Source organism: Pituophis catenifer, unplaced genomic scaffold, assembly GCF_029215685.1.
Source record: "Pituophis catenifer annectens isolate HBS135680 unplaced genomic scaffold, rPitCat1.0.hap2 SCAF_3, whole genome shotgun sequence".
Classification (NCBI taxonomy): domain Eukaryota; kingdom Metazoa; phylum Chordata; class Lepidosauria; order Squamata; family Colubridae; genus Pituophis; species Pituophis catenifer.
In genome coordinates this window covers 55683712-55710853 of record NW_027256883.1, presented here as the reverse complement: position 1 = coordinate 55710853, position 27142 = coordinate 55683712, and positions in this window count along the sequence as shown.

Genomic DNA, 27142 nt, shown 5'->3' with positions numbered 1-27142 from the left:
CTCATTTTGATTGGCACATCAATGGATAAAAATAAATATTGTTAGGATAGAACTACTTGCTAGATTCCATAATACTTATATCAACTTTTCATATCCTAATAACCACAAGCAGTGATATCCATAATTCATAGGGATATTATGAGAGTTAATGTCTGATATACATGGAGAAAAGCAGATTGGAAAGACATTATTTGAGATAATTAATTTTTATGGAATTCAATAATCCAATAAGCAAAGCTCTTGGAATTTATGGAAAAGCAAAGCAAAATATAGAATAGAAGGGATCTATACAACTGAAATCAGCTGGAGAAAAATTATTTCAGTAAATAATACTAATAAATAGCAAACTGATTAATTTCTGAAAAGTAAATATCTTATAGAAGAAAAGATAGTGGTTGTGGTATTATATAGGTTTATTAATCTTTTAAGCATTGTATGTTATATCTATCTATCTATCTATCTATCTATCTATCTATCTATCTATCTATCATCTATTCATCTATCCATCCATCTATCCCCATGGATAGTCATTCTACTTCTATTTTCAGGTCTTTATATTTTGTGATTTTCTCCAGCTCTTTCTCTTCGATTCTGTTGTCTCTAGGTACTGTAATGTCCACTATCAAAACTTTTTTTTTTTACTTTCTTGTCAACACGAGGCTGGCTCCAGAAGATTGTTAACGCTTCTTTGAGTGAGGGGGTCCTGCCGGCCGCTTTGAAAGAAGCGGTTGTGAGGCCCCTCCTCAAGAAGCCCTCTCTGGATCTGGCTGTTTTGGCTAACTATCGTCCAGTCTCCAACCTTTGCTTTGTTGCGAAGGTTGTCGAGAGTGTGGTGGCGCAACAGCTTCCCCGGTACCTGGATGAAGCTGTCTATCTAGACCCGCTCCAGTCCGGTTTCCGGCCTGGGCACAGCACGGAAACAGCATTGGTCGCGTTGGTGGATGATCTCTGGAGGGCTCGGGATAGGGGTTGCTCCTCTATCCTGGTCCTGTGAGACCTCTCAGCGGCTTTTGATACCATCGACCATGGTATCATGTTGCACCGGTTGGCGGGGTTGGGGGTGGGGGGCACCGTTCTGCAGTGGTTCTCCTCCTACCTTTCTGACCGGTCGCAATCTGTGTTGACAGGGGGGCAGCGGTCGACCCCCAGGCACCTTGCTTGTGGGGTGCCACAAGGGTCGGTCCTCTCGCCCCTTCTGTTCAACATTTATGTAAAGCCGCTGGGTGAGATCATCCGTGGCTTCGGGGTGGAGTTCCATCAGTACGCTGATGACACCCAGCTGTACATCTCCACCCCAGGTCACCCCAACGATGCCCTTGAAGTGATGTCCCAGTGCCTGGAGGCCGTGCGGGCCTGGATGGGGAGAAACAGGGTCCGACTCAACCCCTCCAAGACCGAGTGGCTGTGGCTTCCGGCGTCCCGATATAGCCAGCTGACGCCATCGCTGGCTATTGGGGGCGAATCACTCGCCCCCACAGAGAGGGCTCGTAACTTGGGCGTCCTCCTGGACGCACGGCTGTCATTAGAAGATCATTTGACGGCCGTGACCAGGGGGGCTTTTTATCAGGTCCACCTGATACGCCAGTTACGCCCCTTTCTAGATCGGGACTCCCTACACACAGTCACTCAGGCACTCATCACTTCCCGCCTGGACTACTGCAACGCTCTCTACATGGGGCTCCCCCTGGGGTGCACCTGGAGGCTCCAGCTGGTCCAGAACGCGGCCGCGCGGGGGATTATGGGGGCGACGAGGCGCTCCCATGTAACACCTCTCCTGCGCGAGCTGCACTGGCTCCCAGTGGTCTTCCGGGTGCGCTTCAAGGTGTTGGTGACCACCTTTAAAGCGCTCCATGGCTTAGGGCCGGGGTATTTACGAGACCACCTTCTGCCACCAATAGCCTCCCACCGGCCAGTACGCTCGCACAGAGTGGGCCTCCTCAGGGTGCCGTCCGCCAGACAATGTCGGCTGACGACTCCCAGGGGGAGAGCCTTCTCTGTGGCGGCGCCCACCCTCTGGAACAACCTCCCCCCAGAGATACGTACAATAACAGACCTCCGGATTTTTCGGCGGGCCCTGAAAACCCATTTATTTCAACTAGCTGGGCTGGCTTGAGTTAATTTTAAATTGATTTTAAATTGGGTTGTTTTAATTTATGGCCAATAATATTTAATTATTTTAAATTGCTTTTAAATTTTGTATGTATTGTTTTTTACTCTGGCTGTTCACCGCCCTGAGTCCTATTTTGGAGAAGGGCGGTATAGAAATTTAAATAATAAATAATAAATAAAATAAATAATTTTTTTTAAACAAGTTTTATTAAATTTTTCTTTTACATACATATTTTATGAACAGAGTATTGACCGGGGCACATCTTATACAACTTGTAACATAGTTATGTGTTAATTTTTATAATCTATTCCAATCTTCTTTTTTGTTTTTCCAAATGCAATTTACATATTTCAATTTCTGCCATAATATTCTTTTCCCCTATTTTTTTATCTTATCTTAATCACTTCTTAATACATAGTATATAAATAATCTCATTCTCCGCCCTTCCTAATTTCTTAGCATTATTTCAATTCATTATCTTATTTCTCCATTTATAAAATATGTTTCTCAAAATCCCTATCACACTTTTTGGCTATAACAATGTACTTCATCTTATTCAATTCTTACATTGAAACCCTTTAACTTAATTGACCTTCCACATTTTATCTTAATCTCTACTTAGTACATAATAAACAACATCACTATCCGCCCTTAATTCTTAATTTATTATAGCATCAATTATTTTATTTCATCATTTACAACATATTTTTTCAAAATCCCCATTACACTTTTTAACATTTCAATTTTGTCTCTTCATTTCAGTTATTTTCATAATTGAACCAAATTATCACTTCATATTTCATCTGCTGTTCCATTTTACAATAAACAATATACACCATCATATTTGCTCTTACATTCACAATTACTAATGTTAATACAGTTCCCTTAGATCTACAAATATATACCTTATTTCCCTTCCTCCTTTCCACTATTCTTCCCCTTTTAACCATTTTCTCTTGGTCTCTCCAAAATTCCACTTCTTAGTAATTTTCTCCCTTCATCCCATTCTCTTTTCTTCTTCTTCTTCTTCTTCTTCTTCTTCTTCTTCTTCTTCTTCTTCTTCTTCTTCTTCTTCTTCTTCTTCTTCTTCTTCTTCTTCTTCTTCTTCTTCTTCTTCTTCTTCTTCTTCTTCTTCTTCTTTTTATATTTATTGTATCTTTTCTCCTGAATCCTTTCTCTAATTTTTGAGTCTATTACTCTCATAATTCTCCCCCAAGCTTTTACCTAATCTTTTTCTATTTCCTTGTCTTCCCTTTGATTGATTCTTTTGGGGGGAATATTCCCCCCTATCCATTCTTTTTTTGTCACTGTAAATACCAGTGTAATCATCTAACTTTTTACCTCCAATTCCTTTTCCTTCAATATTATTTTGCTTCTCATTTATATTGTATTTTTCCTGTTTTGTGTGTTCTAACAAAGTTTCTGACTTTTTATTGCCCTTTAATGATTCACACATTTTTAAGCATCTCAATTAATTCTCACACATCCAAGACTCCATATTGTCAATTTAAAAATTATTGATATTTTAACTTATATTTAATTAAGATTTAAGTCCATATGTCTCTTTTTTATTTCCAGATAAATGTTTGTCCAATCCACTCCAATTTAAAGCTTTGTTGTTTTTCACCTCCTTTAAGAGTTCGAGACCAAGCAGTTTAAAAAGAAACAAATACTCCTTAAAGTTTCTCACAGTTCTCTTTGTGATCAAGGTCACTGCTGTTATTTCCTTCAATTTTCAGGCCGGTCGTTGTAGTGCTTTCTTTCCACCTGCAGATGTCGCTCTCCAATCCACCATTCTCAGAACAACAAAGTATCAAGCTTACAAAAGTATTTTAAATCCACATAGAAAATACTTTTTCTACTTTTTCTTTTCTTTTTATTATTTTTAATTTCTCCAAGTTCAGTTTTAAATCCAGTTGTAAAATTTCCTTTCTTGGGCTTTAATATTTTGACCTCCTCTTTGTTCTTCCTTCAAATATCAAAACTGTCAAAAATAATTTGAATCCTCATTAAAAAGTGCTTTCCCTCAGGTTTCTTTTTCTTGTATTAGTTTTAATTTCTCCAAATCCAATTTAAAATCCAAATATAAAGTTTTCTTTTTTGGGCTTTAGTACTTTAACTTCCTCTTTATTTTTCTCCTTCTATTAAAATCCCCAAGTGCCAATTAGTTGCTCATTTCCTTGCTGGGACACCTTTTAAAGTTTTTTTTTTTTTTTTTAATTTCCTTTTTTACCTGTGAGTTGGCCAATCACTCACCCGGTACCAGTACTCCATTCAGACATCGCTCCTGCACAAAATCTTATTCCGGTTGCCCCAGATTCAAAGCCATCATTTTTAATGGCCGCTACCTCTGCCGCCGGTTTGAAGTGCTGCCTCCAACCTTTCAAGGAACTTGCCTGTTCCTCTTGGTCGTCTAAGGCTCCTCTCCTTCTTCACCATCCCTACAGGACGGTTCCTGTCTGAAGACCCCACCAACAGCAGTTTGTCTGGCTGGATTTTCACGGGGCTCATCGGAGCCCACTATTTTCCAGCCAGTCTCACTGTGACTCTTCCAGTTTCTCCTTGTCAACAATTGTTAAGTCTGGGTGCTATGATTATTATTATTTACAAATGCAAATACATATTTAAAATAATATTAAATAAATAATACAGATTAAAAATCAAATATAAAAGGTAAAATAATCTAAAGTATGTCTAAATATGGTATGTTTTGTATATTTGAGTATAACATTACATGTTTATAATGCTACTAGAGATTTCATTTCCATTATATAATCCAAACATGCTATTAAACTTTAAATATTTGAACTGGTTAACAGAATTGAATTTATTAAAAAAGGAAAGAAAATAAAAAATGTGAATAATAAATGGTGCATTAAAACAATTTTGAAAATTGTATTTAGATTATAACTCAATTTAAAATATAAACTATAAAACCTGAATTTTAGATGTGTCATAATTCCTTATATACAATTGTAGACTAAAATGGTTTTTAAGCAGACTTGAATTTGGCATAAGAATTACTTTTTAAATTTAAAGTTATTCTAAATATTGAAACACACTTCCACAATTTAGTTAACCAATCTTCCAGGACAGAGGGAATCAAAGAGACTTTTTATTGATCTGTACATTTTTAAAGCAATATCCCATTCTAATATTCTTCCATTTTTGCTAGTTCAGATTCCTGTTTACTATACAATTTCAAAGAGTAGTTAACAAATTGCTATATATTTTTATTTATTATAATGTTAAATATCTGCAGTAGAAAGATAGTGATCTCATGATGTCACTGAAGCAGAAAGAGCTGAAATTACTTTTCTTCTCTTTGTTGATAAGATTAATAACTGGCTCTGTAAAGTCAACACACAAGTCCAATAAGGCCTGAAAAGAATTCTTTTTTTCACTGATATGGAAGCAAGTTTGCCTTCATGTGCACTATATGTGGCATTCAATAGAATTAATGTCTGGCCCACAGATAAGATGGAGGCCCACATAAAGCTTCAATTTATGAGTTAGGTCTACCACTCAAATCTTAATTGGGCATTACAAATAGCCCCAGCAAAGGCTTAGCTAACCATCCCTGGGTAGACATTAACCACAGACTATATTTCCTTTTATACTTAGCCAAGGATTTACTTACTTATTTAGTTACTTACTTATTTAGTTACTTACTTATTTACTGGTTGGCCCTTTCTGTCTTGGTAGAACTTATTTAATCTGGTTAAATGTTATTTTTCTTAGCTAAAGTTGGTAGGCTGATATCCAGGTAAATCCAGGTAAACATCCAGTAGTACAGGAAAATAAAGAGTACTTGTCTTAACCTGTATCTGATTGGTGCACAACAATAAAGGAAATAAACACACAGTAATACCTCATTAATGAATTAATGGTGAGTGGTACTCATCATTAATTCATTCTGAAAGGAGCGACAAGTACTAAAAATGATGAGTACTGAGAAAACCATGTGACTTACTGTGTGATCCTTTATTTCAGCCAGAAGCTGGTCTATCTTGCATGTCAAGTACCAGGAGGAAGATGAGTACTGGGACAAGATTTTTACTTCAAAACACATTGAGTACTGAATTCAATTTTTCAAGCAGTCAAGTACTGAGGTATGACTGTACTATTCTTGGACCTTGGGAAATTTAGCCACTGGGTCAGGGTGGAGAACAGAACAGTCAAGAGATTCTTGTTTATAGTCATACAGGTCAGATTAGACAATTTTCTAGTTTACCATCTAGAGTATAATTTTGGATAAAGGAAGTAATACATTGGGTGTATTAATCATTAATAGTAGTAATGTACATTGTATGATATGAATGAAAGCCAGTGTAGGGCTCTAGAGCAGTTATGGCCAATCCAAAATCCTCATATTTTATTAATTTGTCACTGAAAAACAAAAGACAATCAAAATGCTGTTAAAATTTAAATTCTTTGTGCAAGTTTCCAGAATATTTCATCAGCGATAGAAAACGTTGCCCTTCTTATTTAGAATATCTTACTCTTTGAAGCTTTAGATTTACTGGATAGTGATGCTTTTCCAAGTTCAAATCAAGGTGTTGGTTATCGTTATTACAGAGAGGCAGAGGACAAGATGGCATTCTCTCCATTTTACTTATGATAGAATAGCATATTCCTTGGCACATCAAGTCAGTGGATTAATGGCATGGTACAAACAAATCTGTCCTCAAAACCTTGCTGCTATCTATGTCAACATCTGTTGCATTAGGTAGTTGCCTTATTCTGCCTGATGATTAGATTGGCTATATCATTCAGACTGTAGCTGCCAGAAGCCCTAGAACAAAGTTGTTCCTTCTTGATCCTGTGGCTCATCTCTGAGATCAGCTGGGAAAGTTCTTCATGGCTCTTACTTTTATCTAGGAAATGTTTGAGAGCAACACGGAAGAAATTTCTAAAGCTGAGTTCACATTCTGGTGTTATCTGCCCCAAGAGATATTTCTGGTTCCTTCTGTGATGTCTGTTCTTCATCTCTTTGAGATGTCTTCATTTTGACAGGAGATTAATTTTGACCGCTTAACTCTTGCTTTACCTTTTTTTCTCAGTGCTCAGTAATATTTTTAGTTGTGTTTTATTATGTTAGCTGGCTTAGACATTATTCTAAAACAGAAAATAGAAAAGATAAGAGCTACCTCAAATCAAACTTAACTTTTACTGTTTTCATTGATACATTTGTCTAGTTTTTTTGGCAATAATATGAAAATAGTTTGTCTATTGGCCTATTGCCAAGATGTTTCTTTAATTTCTCCATGTAGCCCATAGCAATGTTTTTTTCTCATGGTCTTCTATTTAAATACCAACCAGATCCAGTATTGCTAAGATTTTTATGCTCAGGCAAGGCTATTTAAGCAGAGTCCCCTATTTGGATTGATAGAAAGAATTGCCAAAAAAAAAAATGGTTAAACTATCTAAAGGCTTGAAAGATTGGAATACTTTAATATTAGAGAAACTGAGAGAAAGCGATCTGAACGTACACCAAAAATCTATTCTTTGGTAATGAAGTTTCCTCATTTAGGGAAAAAATTACAAGACATGGATTTCTACAGAAAAACTGTAGAAAGTTCACATAATAAATTTTTATCAAAAATGTAAAATTTCTGTCCACGCTGATGACCTTTGACCCCTTTTATCTATTTAGCCATTTTAACAGTCTAGGGATTATATTATTGGTAAACTGTAGCATTTTTATGGCTCTAATTGTTATTATGAGTAAAAAATAAAATTGAAAATTCAAGGTCCAATTGTAAAATCATCTTAAAAGAAGACAGGCTAGACATGAATGGGGACGGGCTATCAGCTAAAACTATTAATGAAACATACCAAAAGTCTTTTCTCTTCAACAAATTATTGTTTTGACAGCTCTCAAATTAGAGGATTCATTTCTACATTTTCTGGAGCAGACAGTTAATGCAAATATGGTCCCTGTAACTGTGTGAGGAAAATGAAGGAATACATTACAACTCATCACATTCATTTCCTTCATCAATCATTATTTTTAAAGGAGAAGTTGAAAATTGTCAAAGTTGTCACAAGCAAGTGTTCTGCTGTAGTTTGTGGAAAAGTAATAAAATTCATGGAATCTGTAAATACAAAATTGTGATACCACCTGGTTAACTGATTTCTTCTGGCATAGAAGCAGCAGTGTCCAGTCTACAGGGTCTGGAGATTAAATTTCTAGTACAGGTTTCACTTAATAGACATAATTGATGGTTAGGGTCCTTGGTGCTCTATGAGCTTGGTTATTTCCTTGCAGGCGTTTCATTACCCAAACTAGGTAACATCATTAGTGCTAGTAAGAAGTGGGTTTTTTTCTCAGTTTATATACTAGTGACTTGTCCTGTCAGTTTTGCTAGGGGTGATCTTAGATGTTCTTTAGTTGGGTTGTTTATTGTTGACTATTTGGCAGTTTCTTGGAGTTAATCTATGTTTATCTGGGTACTGAATGCTGATGGGAAGGTGTTTTGGTCTTTTTGTTTCCTTTTTGGCTTGTTGATTGTCTCTTTTGCATAGTATGTAGATATTGTTTATGTGTCTGTGTCTGTTGATGGTTAATTTGTCACAGCATATGGACAAACTTCTTCTCAAGATAAACAATTTGTAGTATGCTGTAGTTTGTAATAAACTTGGAATATACTTATCTAAGAGGAGATATATACTTTATTTTTATGATCTGTGGATGAGTGGCATTTAGAGATAATGAAACAATACTGAGGCAATCATTCTTAAGGTCATAGTTTTTATAATGACCCATTGCCAGAAACAGGTGTTCGATGAGGGATCCAAAAGGCTGCTTGTCTCTATAGAGCTGCTTTCCTTTTTCCTCTCTTTGCTCTACTTTCTGTTGGCATGGTCACCTCTGGTTCACATGATTGAATGCTCTTATATCATAACAACTAGTGCTTGTCATGCCATTGGGAATAACTGACTATCCTCATCACATGAGGATGCATTCAAAGGACATTAGTATTAGTAGCAAAAATCCCTCAGAGATGTTACTATGTCAGAATAACTTGCAAATCCAATATCACTTAATTCCTTCCCATTTTACCTATAGTATTATACTCCTTAGTTCACCTCAATGTCCCTAACATGTTAGAGCTATATCCTTTAGTTTATACTGTGCATTATTTTGTTATTTTCCAATGCTGTGTGTTTTTGTAAGATCTTTAAGGGTTTGCCAAACCCATTAATTCTATTATTATTTAATGGGTTCACATCAAGTCAATATGGTTTTAATGTTGCCAAAATAATAAGTAAAGGACTTGGATGTTGATGGAGATTTCACCCAATTTTATAAAGTTGATCTATTTAATACAGAAGATTATACCAAACATCTGTTTCTAATTCTATTGGTGGCACTTTTCCTTCTGTCAATCCTGATCAAATCCCAAAGAGTAAAAGTTAAGCGTCTGCTAAAGCTATCACGGTTTTTCTTCCCTAGTCACCTTTGTGGCCATTAAAGACTCCATAATTGCGATGAACAGAATATGCCTGATTCTTTCCTCCCAATGTAATAGCTACTGTCTATGTGTTCTCATAAGCTTTTTATACTAAACAAGTAGCAATATTGCTGAATACAACTTCAGGACTGTAGCATTTTATATTTGAGAGAATTTTTTTTAAAAAAATTTGATTTATATGCCGCCCTTCTCCGAAGACTCAGGGCGGCTTACAATGCATTAAGCAACAGCCTTCATACTTTTGTATATTTATACAAAGTCAGCTTATTGCCCCCACAATCTGGGCTCCTCGTTTTACCTACCTTAAAAAGGATGGAAGGCTGAGTCAACCTTGAGCCTGGTGAGATTTGAACTTGCAGTAATTGCAGGCAGCTGATGTTAATAACAGTGCTTTAGTCTGCTGCGCTACCAGGGCTCTTATTCTTAGGTATAGTTGGATGCTGAAAAAATGAACATCAGCTATTGAAAAGAAGCCCAAAGAAGACAAGATGGTCCTATTTTGTAATATTCCACATATAAAATTGTCATATGACACACTATTTCCAATAGCAGCAAAGTTTCCCAGTCTGATTGACATAGCTTTTTATATCTGTGCACATAGTTTCATTCCTTTCTTCTTTGGATACGCATGTCATCTCATTTATTTCAAATCAGTTGGTAGAAACAGAGAAATAAATACTTAAAATTATTTTAAGTATTAACAAAAACTAACAAAAGTATTAGGTATTAACAAAAATTAATTTCTTGGATTTTTTTTTAAGCATTGAAAATGCAGTGATGAAAGTTTATGGAGCAATTGGTTTGAGGATCCAAAGAAATACTCCCTAGATTATATACATACATACATACATACATACATACATACATACATACATACATACATATCTACCTCTACCTATCTCAATAAATATTTTATCAAAAGTTTTATTCCAGTGCTTTTTTTCTAACAAGGTTTGTAGGATTACCAACCATTTTTGTGGTCAGATAAAGAGCTTCAGAATAGTACCTACAGGGTGAGCACACAGATCCTATGATCACCAATCATTCATTATGTTCCTTCTTATTCCCTTCAGTTTCCCCCATTTGCAAGCATTCTTAAAAGAGAATGATGAAAGAGAAGACAGATTTGTGACAGAAGTTGAAGGGCTCATTTCTGAAATCCTCGCTTTCAAAATTTACTCCTATCGGCTCTTATGCTGAGCTGAGAATCTAAAAGTAGTGGTAGCAGCTAATAGTGATTGATAAACCCATTAGAAGACAGGGCCAAACTTTATAATTGCCACCATCATTCCAAGTATTTATGCTGGCTTTCAATAAAATGAAATTCAATATTTTACATAATCTGGGCTACCTTGCTGCTTATTTCTGGCTGTAGAGCATTTATGAATAAATGCATTAAAGCAGCATTAATTTCAGTCACTTCTTAGAATAGACACAAACAGACAGACAGACAAATTCTACCTCATCCACTTTACATCAGTGCTCCACCCATTGTGGTCCTTGGCTTTCCCCAAAAAATTGTTAATTGTAACCATTAGCTGCTTAAAGATTGTTCATCCCTATACTAATGAATGTGCATACCAACCCAAGTCCCAAAGGTGCTTTTTCAAGAGGCAACTGGACTTTCTGGTTTTTCTTTCAAGACGTTTTGCTTCTTCTCCAAGAAGCTTCTTCAGAGCTGGTTTTCTTCAAAGAAAACCAGAAAGTCCAGTTGCCTCTTGAAAAAAAGCACCTTTGGGACAATCATGACCTGGATGACTGAGAATCTCCATAGACATACCAATACAAGATTCTTAATTTTACTAAAGAGAAAAACTGATGTAAATTGCTTTCATTTTAACTACTGTGTTTCCCCCAAAATACGACCTACCCTGAAAGTAAGTCCTAGCTTGATTTTTGTACATGTGTGCCCAATATAAGCCCTACCCTCAAAATAAACCCTAATTAAGACCCACACACTCTAGGATAAAAATTAAACTAGGTTGGGGGTGGGGATGGAGCTGCCCTACTACTTACATTTGGACAGTTGCAGCCAGGCCTCATACACCCCGACACCTGCCTTGCCGGCCCATTTCTTCTGCAGCCAGCAAGGCTTTCCTGAGCTCTGTTATCAGCTGAAGAGGCCTTCAGGAAAGCCTTGCCAGCTTTGCTGGCCGCAGAAGAAGTTCCTGAAGGCCTCTGACAGTGAAAAGGAGGCCGGGAGTGATGTGCACAAATGAGGTCAGTCAGGGAATGACATCCCTTCCTGAAAATATATTTTTTTTGTGGTAAAAAATATATAAGGCAAGGTCTTATTTTCGGAAAACATGGTATGTACCATGGTGAAATCTAAAATTTGTTACTACTGGCTTGGTGGGGGGGGTGTAATGTGACTGGGTGGGCGTGGCCAATTTTTTCTTTTTACTTTTAAAACCATTTTTTCTACAACCTCTTCAGCAAAGAGGTTGCAAAAAATGCTTTCAAAAGGCTCTGATGATCCCAGCTGAGTTGCCCGATCGGCAGAGGCTTTTTTAAAAAAACCTCTGCTGATCAAGCAATTCAGCTGGGATCGGCAGAGGCATTTAAAAGAAAAAAACCCTTTTTTTCTTTTAAATGCTTCTGATGATTCAAGCTGAGCCACGCGATCATCAGAGGCTTTTTTTTTTTTACTTTTAAAAGCATCTTTTGGCCGAAGAGATTATAGAAAAAATGCTTTTAAAAGTAAAAAAACAAAGCCTCTGATGATTGTGTGGCTCAGCTGGGCATGTGTGTGGGGGTTAGGGTTAGGGTTCTCTGAACCACCCGCCTCCATTGCTACTGGATCGGGCGATCCGGTCCAAACCAGGAGCATTTCACTCCTGGTATGTACCTAAAACAGCAAAACTGATATAAGTTGCTTTTAATTTTAACTATGTAACTAAAAAAGGCATTATCGGTGAAATCACTTTAAATGCAGATTGCTGCCATCTCATCAATAAATAAAACATCTTAGCCCAAGAATGTCAGTAGGGAACCTAGGCAGCATTTTAAGTAGCCTGCTATTTACATTTCCTAATGCTGCTTGGTTTAAAATTTTTGTTCTCTTACCTGCGAAACACCATATGATTCATTTAAATTTCAGTGAACACCACCACTGTCTCAATAGTCTTCTTCTTCTCCTCCTGCTCTTTCATTAAATTAGTACACTGCCCGATTTCCAGCAACTTTGGGCAGTTCACAAGTTAAAAAAATATACAGGAAAAAAACAATAAAACAATGTAAACAGTGAAAACAAGGAAAAAAAGTTGATAAAAACTGGGCAGTAAAAAGAAGCAAATAAAGATTCCAGAAGAGGAATTCAATAACACTCGTCAAAAGCCTTGGAGAAGTGTCAAGGTCTTCTGAAACACTTCTATATACTTTTATATATCGTAGTCAGACAAGGACAATTCATTGTTTGAGCTACTTCTTGCCATTGAAAAGATGCACGTGTCCTTATGCATTTAATTTTAGTTCAAAGTATACTTTATTTGGCAGAAATTGTACAGAATGAGACAGTAATACTCGTACTGATGAAGAAAGCTACACATAAGAATGCATACTTGAGAAGCTCATCCTGTGTTCTTTAGATGAAAAGATGACCCAATTTGAATAAACTGTTTTAGATATGAAAAATTATATTGTCATGAAATAAATATAAGCAATATAAATCTATCTGTATTTGCAACTTTGGACTGTAACTGTGTTACAGATGAAAAAAAATGACAATATTTTCATATACTTTTTGTTTTACTAAATGAATAATCTTACTGGAAATCGTGAAAATGACAGTATCCTCTGACCTTTAGAAGGGATCCTGCCCATGTTGAGGGAAGAGAAAACATAGGAAGATCTGGTATCTGTGCAGACACATTCATTTAGATTCTTGATGATACACTTACATTCAGTTTACTTTCAGCTTTTGAGACAGTTTAGTCAATTTATCATGTACTGTGTTATTTGTTTTCTGCTTTTTAGACAGCTTTGCCTAAAAAAAAAAAATCTGATTAAACAGTTGACAAGTGGTCTTAACTACAGGCCATAAGGCCTGGGAGAAAGCTACTCTGTGCTGCCTATCCTAAGAGTCATTTGTGCAGTTTACCTCTCTAGGAAAATGTAGGACTCTCTAGACCAGGCATGTCCAACCCATGGCCCATGTGCTGCATGTGACCCTGGATAGCTGGTAATGCAGTGCCACAAGTTCATAAACTTTTAACATTATTGTGTGATTTTATATTATAAAATTATATTATTTATTTTATATGTGGCCCAAGGTAATTCCTCTTCACTCAGTCCAGCCCAGGCAAACCAAAAGATTGAACATCCATACTCTAGACAGTTTGTCCTCCAAATGTTTGAAAGTAGTTGGGCGATGAAATAGTAAATATACTTTTTGTTTCAGTTAATGAAAGGCCATAGTGTTGTTGTTCATTGTGGCATGTGTTTTTAGTAGCCTGGCATGATTGCTGTTGATTCCTGGTTAGGAAGGGGAAAGAAAGGTCTAGTGGTGGCTCCTTCTTGAAAAACATGAGTGAAGACCCAGAAGGATGAGAGCTCCACTCAAGAAACAGGAACATGAGGGAGAGCTCTAACTGGCTGCAGATCAGAGGTGGGTATGAGCAGGTTCTGACCAGTTCTGGAGAACCAGTAGTGGAAATTTTGAGTAGTTCGGAGACTGATAGTAAACATTCTGATTGGTCCTGCCCCATCTAGTCTCTGCTTCCCAAGTCCTAGCTGATCGGAAGGAAAAGGGGATTTTGCAGTAACCTTCCCCTGGAGTGGGGAGGGAATGGAGATTTTACAGTATCCTTCCCCTGTCATGCCCACCAAGCCACACCCACAAAGCCATGCCATGCCCACCAAGCCATACCCACAGAACCGGTAGTAAAAATATTTGAAACCCACCACTGCTGCAGATCCAAAGAGTGGAAAAGTGGAGTGAGTTCCTGGCCTCTAGGGAAGGACTGGGCAGAAGACTCTGAGAGAGGTTCTTCCCCAACAGAGAAGCATGAGACTCTCTGGATGAGCAATTTCAGTAGGAGATCAAGCCACTTTGAGCACACTGCAGTAAATTCCAGCCCACTCCTTTCTTTTTACTATCTGTCTTGTCAAGTCCAGAAACAGGGAGAAGGGATATGGAATGGAGAGATAGAAGGTGATAGTCTATTGGATGGAGACTTAGGAAGAAATCTGACATTGGATGAACACCAGTATTGTGTTGTCCATACCTGTTGTAGATACCTGTTGTAAATAACATTTCTGTATACTGTATAATAAAAAAGTATAAAGGAATCTGCTGCCATGTTTTTCTGTATCAATTGCCACCTTTGCAAAACAATATACCCTCTATTCAAAAGAAAACCCCACTGTGATATAGAAATGGCAAAATCCCCCATAGTGGTGTCATTTCCTTCCACTTTGACCTGCACAGTTAATAGCTAGCCTGGACTGGGAAAAGCCCTACTGAGTTAGTAAAACAAAACCATAGGAGATCTTAATTAAAAAAAATCATATATGTTGTCTAATTTGGGTATTATTGCAATCATAGTAACTAAAAAATATGTAGCATCAGGGCCGGATTTAGATTGAAAGAGGCCCTAGGCTTTTCCACTTATGAGGCCCTTTCACCAGTGGTGGGATTCAATTTTTTTAACAACAGGTTCTGTGGGCGTGGCTTAGTTGGGGTGTGGCTTGGCAATCATGTGACTGGATGGGCGTGGCTAGCTGGTCACGTGACTGTGTAGGCATGGGTAGCTCATCATGTGACCGGGTGGGTGTGGCTATGTGCATAGACTTTTTTCAGAGGGCTGAAAAAAGTCATTTCTGACTGGGCCTCGCACTTTTGACCGGTCCTCACACTTATGACCATCCTCACATTTATGCCCGTGCAGCTTTCTTAACAACCATGTCACTCATTTCACAACTGCTTCTCTTCACCATGGTGACAAGATAGGGCAAAAACGTAAAACGTGAGGACAGTCGTAAGTTCGAGGACTGGTCAAAAGTACGAGGACCAGTCAAAAATAACTTTTTCAGCCCTCTGAGTAGTCCATATGCACAAAAGGACTACCCAGAGGGCTGAAAAAAGTGATTTCTGACTGGGCCTCACACTTTTGACCGGTCCTCACACTTATGACCATCCTCACATTTATGTCCGTGCAGCTTTCTTAACAACCATGTCACTCATTTCACAACTGCTTCTCTTCACCATGGTGACAAGATAGGGCAAAAACGTAAAATGTGAGGACAGTCGTAAGTTCGAGGACTGGTCAAAAGTGCGAGGACCAGTCAGAAATAACTTTTTCAGCCCTCTGAGTAGTCCATATGCATAAAAGGATACAGCAATAGAGAGGGATGAAGGAAGGGAAGGGAAATTAGAGTAGGAGAGAGAGGGAGGAAGAGAGGAGGAGAAGGAGAAAGGAAGAGGAAGTAGGGAGGAGAAGAAGAGGGGGAGGAAGAGAAAGTAAGAAGGAAAGAAAAGAGAGAGGTGGTAGGTTTGAGGAGAAAGATTGCTGTACAATAAAAAAGATGAAAGGGAAGAAAGCCAACCCCAAACAAATATAAAGATATTAAGATAAAGAATGAATTGTTAAACTTTAAAGAATAAAAGAGAACAAATATGAATAAATAACAATAATTAGAAACACACATACAAACATACAATGTATTTTCTTTGAACAGAGTATTTGGACGGTTCACAAATTTAAACAGTGTTTAGTCATTTCAATTAAATTTACAATTTCTATATTTCCTTTTTGCCATATTTATTCCTCATCTATTTTTGTAAAAAACCAATATTCATCCTCATCTCTAATCTTAATCAAATTCAATTTTTCCCTTCTATTCTATATTATACCCCTTCCCATTGTCATCTATTTTTATATCCATCCTCACATTGGTTAATTATGTAATATTAGTTGTTTAATATAAATTCAACATTTTAATATAAATCAATTAGTTATATAACTACCTTTTTTGTATATTAATCAATATGAACATGAATATTCCAATTATTTCCATGCAATCCAATTTCTTACAAATCAATTAATTATACTTACCAATAATAATAAACCAAATAATTTCCCCCATATATTCCTCCAAACCACAACTTAACCATTTCTGCTTTCAACACAATATACAATTAATAGTATCTCAATTATTACAATTTCTTTTGTGTTTTAAAATCTTTCCCTAAATTTCCCATTGTTTGTACCTACCTTTTTTGGTGAGGAAAAAGAAAAGAATTCTGCCTGCCTAATTTTCCAACCTTGCAGCAACAGCAAAGCAGTTTCAGTTTCGTTTCTCATCATAGTTAGGGGGAAAAAAATCAGCACTCTTTGCAAGGAAGCAGAAGAGCCCTGAGCAAAACAGCTGAGACAAATCAGCTGAGAGCCGGGAGGCCAATTAGCCTATGCTGAAGCTCTGTGGGCCAATAAAATTACAAAAAAAACACCGAAACCTTTGTTAAATTGCTGGCTCCCCCGCCCCTTGCCCACCACTATTTATTGGCAATAAATAGTGGTGCAGAGGGGCGGGGCAAGCCAGCAATTTAACAAAGGGTTCGGCTGCACCACTGGCTCTAGGGCGGCCCTTTGAAGCCCCGCGGCAAGAATTTGAAGTTTTTTTTTCCTCTAGCCATCGGAGGCAGCAATAGATGGGGAGTGGGCAGGGTAAGCGAACGGCCGGCGATCCAACAGAGCAGAGAGTGAGGGTGAGCGAAGGCGTGGAAGCTGCTTTCTCCATCCTGCTCTCTTGCGTCTGGAGCCGGTGGGGAACCACGTGGCAGCCCACGTGGATCCCAGGCAGCGGAACTCAGGCTAGGGAAGGGGTGGGCAATTGTGGCTCTTTTACAACCTGTGGCCTTGGCTGTCTCAGGAATTCTGGGAGTTGAAGGCCACAGGTTGTAAAAGAGCCACAATTGCCTACCCCTGGCTACGGTAGGCTGGCGCCGCGCGGGTGGGAGGCAAGGGGCGGGCGAGCCAGCAATTTAACAAAGGGGTCAGCCGAACCCCCTAGAACCACCAGAATCCCACCACTGTGTAGGCCCCTCTTGATTTTGAGGCCCTAGGCTGAAGCCTAGTTAGCCTATAGGAAAATCCGGCCCTGTGTAGCATGCAAACTTAAAGATAAAATCAATTGGGTATTATTTCTTTAATACAGGATAAACTTTTGAACCAAAAAGTCCTAAGGCAAGCTTTAAATAGAAGCAGTATACTGAGCAATAGTAAGATAATCAGTAAGAACTGTAGAACTTACCAAAGAGCCATTTTCCCAAGTGATTTCAACAATTTTATTCATGCAAATGACTCAACGACGTCTCAGGAAATTAACTTGGAAAGGCTTTATTGAATAATCTGGAAAGCAGCAACTTCAAGTGATGCATCGGACACCATCTAGCTCACATTATATGGTCATACTGAACAAATATTCTGTTCTAATACAATTAACACACTAATTAGAACACAAACTAATTTTAAAAACAAATGGGAATAGAACTAAGTTGAAATCCTATGTCAAAGATGAAAAAAACTTATTGTCATGGTTTATGTAACCTTTCTTTTAATTGGGATTTATTTAAACACTATTTTTCTACAGGAAGAATAGTGTGTATTGATTCCCACAGCTGTGAAATGTGATGTGTTTTAATCAATCCTCTCTTCCTCCTTTCAATAATTTCCTGGTCAGAAAATGTTAACAGTGTTTTTGATACTTAGCTTAGGATTGTAGACTGCAAGGTAATACTGGTATTATTATCATTTGATCCTTTAGCTGACTATTTTTTTCCTTCAGTAGTTTCAGGTAGTCAAAAGCATTCATAGTACATGGTTCAACATTCTCAATGAAAGCCATAGGCTAAGTGTGATTTTTCATAATCTGCCATTTTAAAAGTTTTGATTCTTCATGGAAGGGGGCTGTGATGTCAAGTAGGATGAACATCACACAAAATTGCAGAACAGAAATTCAGCATACATATTATGTGGAAAAAAATATTGCTTTTCTCTTCCAATTTTGTTTCATAGATTTCACTAGTGAGGAAAATCTCTTAAAATCTCTCTGTCTGAGAGCAATTGCGCGCCCCGGCCCCCAAGGCTACCCTCGGATACTAGGTGGCTTAGATACTCAGGACCTGGGCCTGCGATTGATGCTGTGCAACGCTAGGTCTGTGGTAAATAAGGCCCCCCTCATTCACGACCTTATCCAGGAGGGGGGAGCGGACCTGGCAGGTATTACGGAGACCTGGCTGGGACCGGAGGGAGGTGTCCCTCTGGTCGAGATGTGCCCACCAGGTTTCAGAGCATACCATCAACCGAGAGCCCAGGGGAGGGGCGGGGGGGTGGCGGTTATTATTAAAGAAGGTCTTGGTTCGAGGGAGACCACTGTGCCTCAGATTGTCGGATGTGAGTCCCTCTTCGTGAGATGGGGTCATGGGGTTCAGATGGGCTTGCTGCTTGCGTACCTGGCTCCCTGCCGCGTGGCAGCAGCCCTGCCTGAGCTACTCGACGTGATAGCCGCGGTGGCAGTTGATACACCCAGGCTTATGGTCATGGGTGATTTCAACTTGCCATCCGTTGGTGAAACGTCTGGGATGGCTCGGGAGTTCATGGCTTCCATGACGGCCATGGACCTGACCCAGTTAGTTCATGGCCCCACTCACGGGGGGGGACACACTCTAGACTTGATTTTTGTCTCTGGCCAGTGGTTGAGTGATCTTGTTATAGGGGATATAGATATGGAACCCTTGTCATGGTCGGATCACTCACTCCTTCGTCTGGACCTTCGTACCGCTACACCCCGCCGCAGGGAGGCGGACCCAATTAGATGGGTCCGCCCCAGGCGCCTGATGGATCCTGATAGGTTCCAGATGGAGCTTGGGCCAATTCCTGATGATCTGGCACACGACTCGGCCGAGGACCTAGTAGCTGCCTGGGATCGGGCGGCTGGTGGGGCCTTGGATCGAGTCGTGCCTTTGCGGCCTCTGACCCGGTGTCGATCCCTCGCGGCTCCTTGGTTTACCGAGGAACTGAGGGAGAATGAAACGCCGGAAAAGACGCCTAGAGAGCGGTTGGAGGGCCAGTCGCGCTGAATCTGACCGAACACTGGTAAGGTCGCATATTAAGACCTACCTAGTGGCAATAAAGACGGCAAAGTTCAATTACTTTTCCGCCTCTATTGCGTCATCAGGGAATCATCCGGCCGCCCTGTTCAGGGTAACCCGCTCCCTGCTCCACCTGGGAGCGCGGGAGGATCCCTTGGAAGGCAGGGCGGAGGATTTCGGACAATACCTGCATGACAAAATCGCTCAGATCCGGGGGGACTTGGACTCTGACTGGGTAGATCAGGGCAGGGTGACGAGGAATAGTCTTGAGAATGTTATCTGGGAGGAGTTTGATGCTGTGACTCCCGATGATGTGGACAGGATTTTGGGGAGACTTAGTGCGGCCACATGTTTACTGGACCCGTGTCCCTCCTGGTTGGTACTGGCCTCCCGGGAGGTTACACGAGGCTGGCTCCAGGGTGTTATCAACGCTTCGTTGAGTGAGGGTTACTTCCCCGCGGCCTTGAAGGAGGCGGTGGTGAGGCCTCTCCTCAAGAAGCCGTCCCTGGATCCAGCAATATTGGCCAACTACCGTCCTGTCTCCAACCTTCGCTTCCTGGCGAAGGTTGTTGAGAGTGTGGTCGCGCGACAGTTCCCGCAATTCCTGGAGGAAACATCCTATCTGGATCCGTTCCAGTCTGGTTTCAGGCCTGGGCACAGCACGGAAACGGCATTGGTCGCGCTGGTCGATGATCTCTGGAGGGCTCGGGACAGAGGTTGCTCCTCTGTTCTGGTCCTGTTAGACCTCTCAGCGGCTTTTGATACCATCGACCATGGTATCATGCTGCACCGGTTGGAAGAGTTGGGGATGGGGGGCACCGTGTTACGGTGGTTCTCCTCCTTTCTCTCCGACCGGTCGCAGTTCGTGTTGGCAGGGGGGCAGAGGTCGACCTCGAGGCCTCTTATATGTGGAGTGCCTCAGGGGTCGGTCCTCTCGCCCCTCCTGTTCAACATTTATGTGAAGCCGCTGGGCGAGATCATCCGTGGCTTTGGGGTGAGATACCATCAGTACGCTGATGATACTCAGCTGTACATTTCCACCCCAGGCCACCCCAACGATGCCCTTGAAGTGATGTCCCAGTGCCTGGAGGCTGTACGGATCTGGATGGGGAGGAACAGGCTCAGGCTCAACCCTTCCAAGACTGAGTGGCTGTGGCTCCCGGCATCCCGATATAGTCAGTTGACTCCATCACTGACTATTGGGGGCGAGTCTTTGGCCCCCACAGAGAGGGCTCGCAATCTGGGAGTCCTCCTGGATACGCAGCTGTCCTTGGAGGAAATCTGACGGCTGTAACCAGGGGGACCTTTTATCAGGTTCGCCTGATCCGCCAGTTGCGGCCCTTTCTTGATCGGGATTCCTTGTGCACAGTCACTCATGCCCTCGTAACCTCTCGCCTTGATTACTGCAATGCTCTCTACATGGGGCTCCCCTTGAGGAGCACCCGGAGGCTCCAACTGGTCCAGAACGCAGCAGCGCGGGTAGTGACAGGAGCAGCGTGGCGCTCCCATGTAACACCGCTCCTGCGTGAACTGCACTGGCTCCCGGTGGTCTTCCGGGTGCGCTTCAAGGTGTTGGTTATCACCTTTAAAGCGCTCCATGGCATAGGGCCTAGTTATCTTCGAGACCGCCTACTGCCACCGACGACCTCCCACCGACCCGTGCGCTCCCACAGAGAGGGCCTCCTCGGGGTGCCATCAGCCAAACAATGCAGGCTGGTGACCCCCAGGGGGAGGGCCTTCTCTGTGGGGGCACCCACCCTCTGGAATCAGCTGCCCCCTGAGATAAGGAGAATCCATGACCTCAGTGCCTTCCGCCGTGCCCTTAAAACTTTTTTTTTCAACAAGCCAGGCTGGCATAATCTCTTTTTAAGGGTTTTTTAATTGTTCTGTTTTGCTTATCGTTTTAATTAATGCGGCCAAATCTATATATATTTTTAAATGTGTTTTAATATTTGTATTTGATGTTTTTATCTGGCTGTTCACCGCCCTGAGTCCTCAGGGAGAAGGGCGGTATACAAATTCAAAAATAAATAAATAAATAAATAAATAAATAAATAAATAAATAAATAAGACCAGGAGGTTGGCCTTTGTATTGTGTTCATTTTGACACATTACAGTAATTCATTCTGAAAGAGGAAAAAATGGAATGCTGAGTCAACTTTGAACTGGTGAGAATCAAACTGCTGAACTACTGGCAGTTGGCAGTCAGCAGAAATAGCCTGCAGTACTGCATTCTAACCACTGCGCCACCATGGCTCTTAATAAATAAATAAATTATTTATCTGTCTTCCTTTTTATTCTCAGTTGTAAGTTGTTCACAATTAAAAAGTAATAACGAATTCTGAAAGTTTGTCAATTCTGAATTTGGATAGTTTGATATTATGTTCAATGTTTTAATGTTTATAGTACATAATGCCTATTTCTGGATTATATGTTATATTCTTGTGGCTGGCATGTAGCACACTTAACAGTATTTTGAAGTCCTTTGTTATTATGATTGCATTTTTTTTACAAGGATAGAGTGAAAAGTAAAATTTGCATTAGTTTAAATGGGCATATTTTAATAATTGAAACTAGAAAATATTCCTTGAAATGAGCTTTTTTTAAAGTTACGTATATTTACTTCTTGGTATAATCACTATCATGCATTGCATATTCTGCCTTTATAAAATAATCTCACATTTCCCTCTTCAGCCATCTATTAACAGTTCCACTTTTTTTATTTGAATCAAAGACATGTCCACAAAAGTATTGCTTCAGTTTTTGGGGAAAAATTAAGTTCCATGGTGTCAAATCTTTTCTCTATGGCATAAAGGGTAAAATCATAAAATCATAAACTGACATGCCCTCTTGGATGGCTCACGAGATGCAAGTGTTAGTATTGTTATATGCAGCAATTTCCTTCTGCTGCTTCTGAACTCTGCTTAATCAACATTACATTACATACATGGTGTTCTGGATAGTTATGCTAGATTCAAGAAAATCCATGTGAATAAGGCCACCTGCACAAAAAAAACCTCTCCCCTCATAACAGTGACATTTTCATCTGTAACCTGAAGTTTTATTCCTACCCATCTACCCAGTAAATGAACTTTGCTCTGTGTTCCAATGATGATTCCATGTTTTCTTGACAGTTGTAATCCTGTGAAGAAATTCCACAACTTCCTTCTCATAGCATAACAACAGTTGCTAGCAAATTTCAACTTTTGAAGCTCAATGTAGGACAGTGATGGCAAACCTTTTCGGCACTGAGTGCCCAAAACAGAGTGTGCATGCCAGAGTGCCAAAAACCTGAAGACCAGCTGGCTGGCACACATACATGTGCTGGCCAGCTGATCTTCAGATTTCTGGTGCATACATGCATGCCAGCCATCTGGTCTTCGTGCATGCCAGAGTGCCAGAAACCCAAAGACCAGCTGGCCAGTACACGTGCCCACAGAGAGGGCTCTGCATGCCACCTCTGGCACGTGTGCCATAGGTTCGCCATCACGGATGTAGGAGATGCCCAGGCTGAGCCTGAGGGAGGAGTCATGTATGTCATCAGTTTGGAGTCCCTTCACTCCCACAAGAGTTCTAAATCTAGCCCTCCTTGAATTTCATTTGCACTAACACTTTCACCTCTGGTGTCAGAATATGGGCGACCCATTTTACATAAACTTTCCAATAATGAAGAACATCAATAATGTGACCCAGATATTCCTGTGAAATGCCAAACTTGATAGCAATTAAGTGATCCACCAATTATCCTTAATCAGTTCATCAACCTTCCTTATGTAAATCTTGACAGTTATCTTGCTATCATAAGACTTTTCCCTTCATTCTTGATCACATTAATCAGCTTTTCCCTGGGCTGCCTGCATGTTAGGCAGTTGTATTAACCTCTGAGCCACAAGTTCTCCTCCCTTCATCAGCTTGAGCCAGGGGAGAGAATAAGTGACTGCGACTGCTTGAGGGCTCCTGGATTGGAGCTGAAAGGCGAAAGGGATGCAGTGTGCTCCCTCCCACATGCTGGGATAGACCAGGTGTCTCGATAGAAAACACACACACACACACACACGTATACATATATACACATATTCTCTCTCACACACACATATATATGAGGAATTCAATCCTATTACATAAGCGCCAAAAAATTACGTAAGGGCAGATTACATTTTATAGAATGGTATTAGTAAATAAAATTACTGAAAATCTTTATTTCTTTTATCCATCAAAGATATGATATTTTTATTTAGAGACACCGTAAATGAATACTATTCCAAAAGTGGTAACATAGTAGATACAAAGGTAGAACCTGTAGAACCCTGTGTTCATGTTTTATATACTTTAAAATAGTTTCAGGTTAGTAGTCCATCATTGCTAATTGTGGAAAACTCAGTATTTCAGCAGCTATCTGGGGGTTCAGGATTATTTTTAATGGAAACCACAATTTTAATGAGTTTTTGACATCTAGCTCAAGTTTAAAACACATATGCAATTCAAATAGGCAGCAATTATAAAATAATTGAAGAAGAATAAAATAATTTGAATGCTTCCAGTTAGATAAGGTAGACTGTGTGTCTGTTACATATGGAGTGTATTCCAATTATTATTAATATAATTACTACTAAGGGATAACTAGAAACAGAGATAGGGACAGAAATACTATCATTCCAGGGATTTTTTCCCCCCAATATGAATGATTTTAAGAAATATTGTGAATATTTCTAATGCATCTATGCCAATATAGCAATAATTTTGGTAATAAGTCTGAAAACCCTTGTACTAGGGAGTTTGCTATTATGCATTACAAGCACAAAACTTCCAACTGCTTACTCTTGTGCCTGTAACACAGTTTGGTAACAGCTCACATCCATCATGACAAGTTTTGCTCCTGGGTTAACTGAGGTGTCATTTCCATCCAAATTAAAGAATTAAAAGTTTACCTCCTGTAGCTTTAGGGTAGCCTCCATGTGCTTAAATGTCCTTTCCTTCTAATTCTCCTATCAGTCTTTGTCACTATAGGGTTCAAAACTATGGCAGAGAATAGTGTGGAGTTTGGCAGCACCTGGGAAAAGGAAAAAAAAAACATTTCCACATTGGGCATTACAATTTTTGCTCAATGGTTCCATATTTATTGCTCATCTATATTTTTGGTATTGCCTTTTGTTTTTCATTCTTATAATACTTAACCTCATGTCTAAAATAAGACATGCTATGGGATATTAGGCTAATATTACTTAACCTAATGTACTTTCAGGGAAATAATTGTATGGATTTTGAACTTAAGTTCCCATCACATTTGACCAATGTGGCTAATGATAAAGGATAGGAACTAAGGTCCAATTTAGGGTTAGAATTAGGGTTACGGTTAGAGTTAGGGTTGGATTCTCGGCTGCTGTTGAAAGAGATTTCCAAATCAGAAGATTGTTCGTAAAGAACATCAATCTTGTGTTGAGCACTGTCACAAGACTCCAATAAGTATTGCCAATAACATTATTAAAAAGGCATAGTTAATATTTCTCCACCAGTGACTAACAATGTTCTCGAAGCATTTGCCCAACCTTTACTGTAGTAATCTAAAGTCTCTCCTTATTACTTTTATTTAAAAACAATTATATAGGATGACTCTGAAAGATGTTATAAGGGATGCTATTAAGTTGCTAGTGAGAAAGAAAAAAGCTGTTGTTTGTCCTTTTTGTTTTCTTGGCAGAAGCTTGATTCTGCTTGTATTCAAAAATTCATTTCCTTGCCTTTATTAAAAACAACAATATATACTTAGATTTTGCTGGCAAGGATGCATGAGTGTCATGGGGTGTCATATACCTGAATCATATGTTGAAACATAGGTATATAAGGGTAGGATTTACATCATGACATCATCAAGTGTCTCATTTTTATACCATTAAGCTTGCTGTTGTAAAAGGAAAGTTAAATCTGATCCTATTCTATTTGGAATAAGGTAGTTTGTGATAACTCCAACCATATGTTGTAATCATAACGTTCTATTATCCGCATAAAGGTTCTCCGATTCAGGTATTGACAAAACATTGGTTTTGCAAAAGAGCTTCACCATATTCCTTCAGATAATGTCCTAGGAATTACAAACATAGTTACTATCAGGAGTGACTAAGATTTTAGCTACCTCACAGTTATAATATAAAATATACTACTACCAACCAAACTATTTGAGCAGGTCATATAACTGGCAGATGAGTACCAGTATTTATGTAGATCAGCTGGATAACAGCACCATCTTGATGACATCCAGTGTTATAAAAGCCCCATGGTATCAGTAACAGTCTATTAAATAACTAAATAATGGAGTCCTATACACCTATTTTAAAAATGTAGCTGGAACAATGTTTATGGAAATATGATAGCCCACAGGGGTTTGAAAGTTGTACAATATTCCTCTGAAAATATTTTTATTTAGATAAGTTAATTTTACAGGTGAATTTCTCACAACTAATGAGTACATGTAAAATTTGAGGGCATTTAGCAACTGTCATTAGCAAACCAAGGGAAGAATTTCAGTTGAAATAGATTTTCTAGATGACTTTGAGTGAGCAGAGCCAAATTTCAGTTGTACTATTATATTAAATATATAAATTTTCTTTCTTCTCTGTCAATATCCATTTTGTAGAAATATTTTTTGGTTGCAGTTTTATATTATCCTACCATAAATGGTTGTCAGAGAATTTTTCTCTACCCATATTTTTAACTGACCTAGTGCAATGCACACTTTCGACTACAGGGATTATCCTATGGGATGTCTTCTCTAAATTTTTAAAATAAAGTTGCTAGCTTAGGAAAAAGCACACAGAAATGCATATATAAAAGAAAATCCTATTAAAAATACATAATGTGAAAAACCAAATATACATTCTGTACACTTGAAAAGTCTGTTCAAATTGTGTAGTTTTTAAATCTTTCCAAAATGTGTGTTTTAGGGGAAATTAATGTCATTTTTATTCTATTTGGTTTAAATTGTAGAATGATGCATAAATTGGGACAGAGTTAGGATGACCCAATCACAGGCTGAAAAGTTGGATGGGCTAGATCAGATTAATTGATGCTTATTTCTGAGGTAATATAAGATTGCCTGTAAAGTAGCTAGCATTTAATTCGGCCTGAAAGTTTTGTTACTGTTACATAGGTATGGATATGCCACATAGCATGTGTATAGAGAAATTTTTGAGGCATCAATTTTAAAAAAATATATATCTTGAAAGGTAGTGTCCATGTTGCTCATTGAAACGTTGTGGCCCACGAAAGGAATGGCAGCTGGCTGTAAAGCAAAACTATGATTCTGTAGGCAAAGTAGAGGCAACAGGGAGTAGGAAAAAAGGCTGAAGGTAAAGCCTTGAGTAATTAACATAAGAAGAGTTCTATAGCTGCATAGATATTGCAATGCTTAAATAAGGCTGTGAAGTATTACTGATCAGTGCTAAGCCTACACTTTCAGTGTGAGCATTT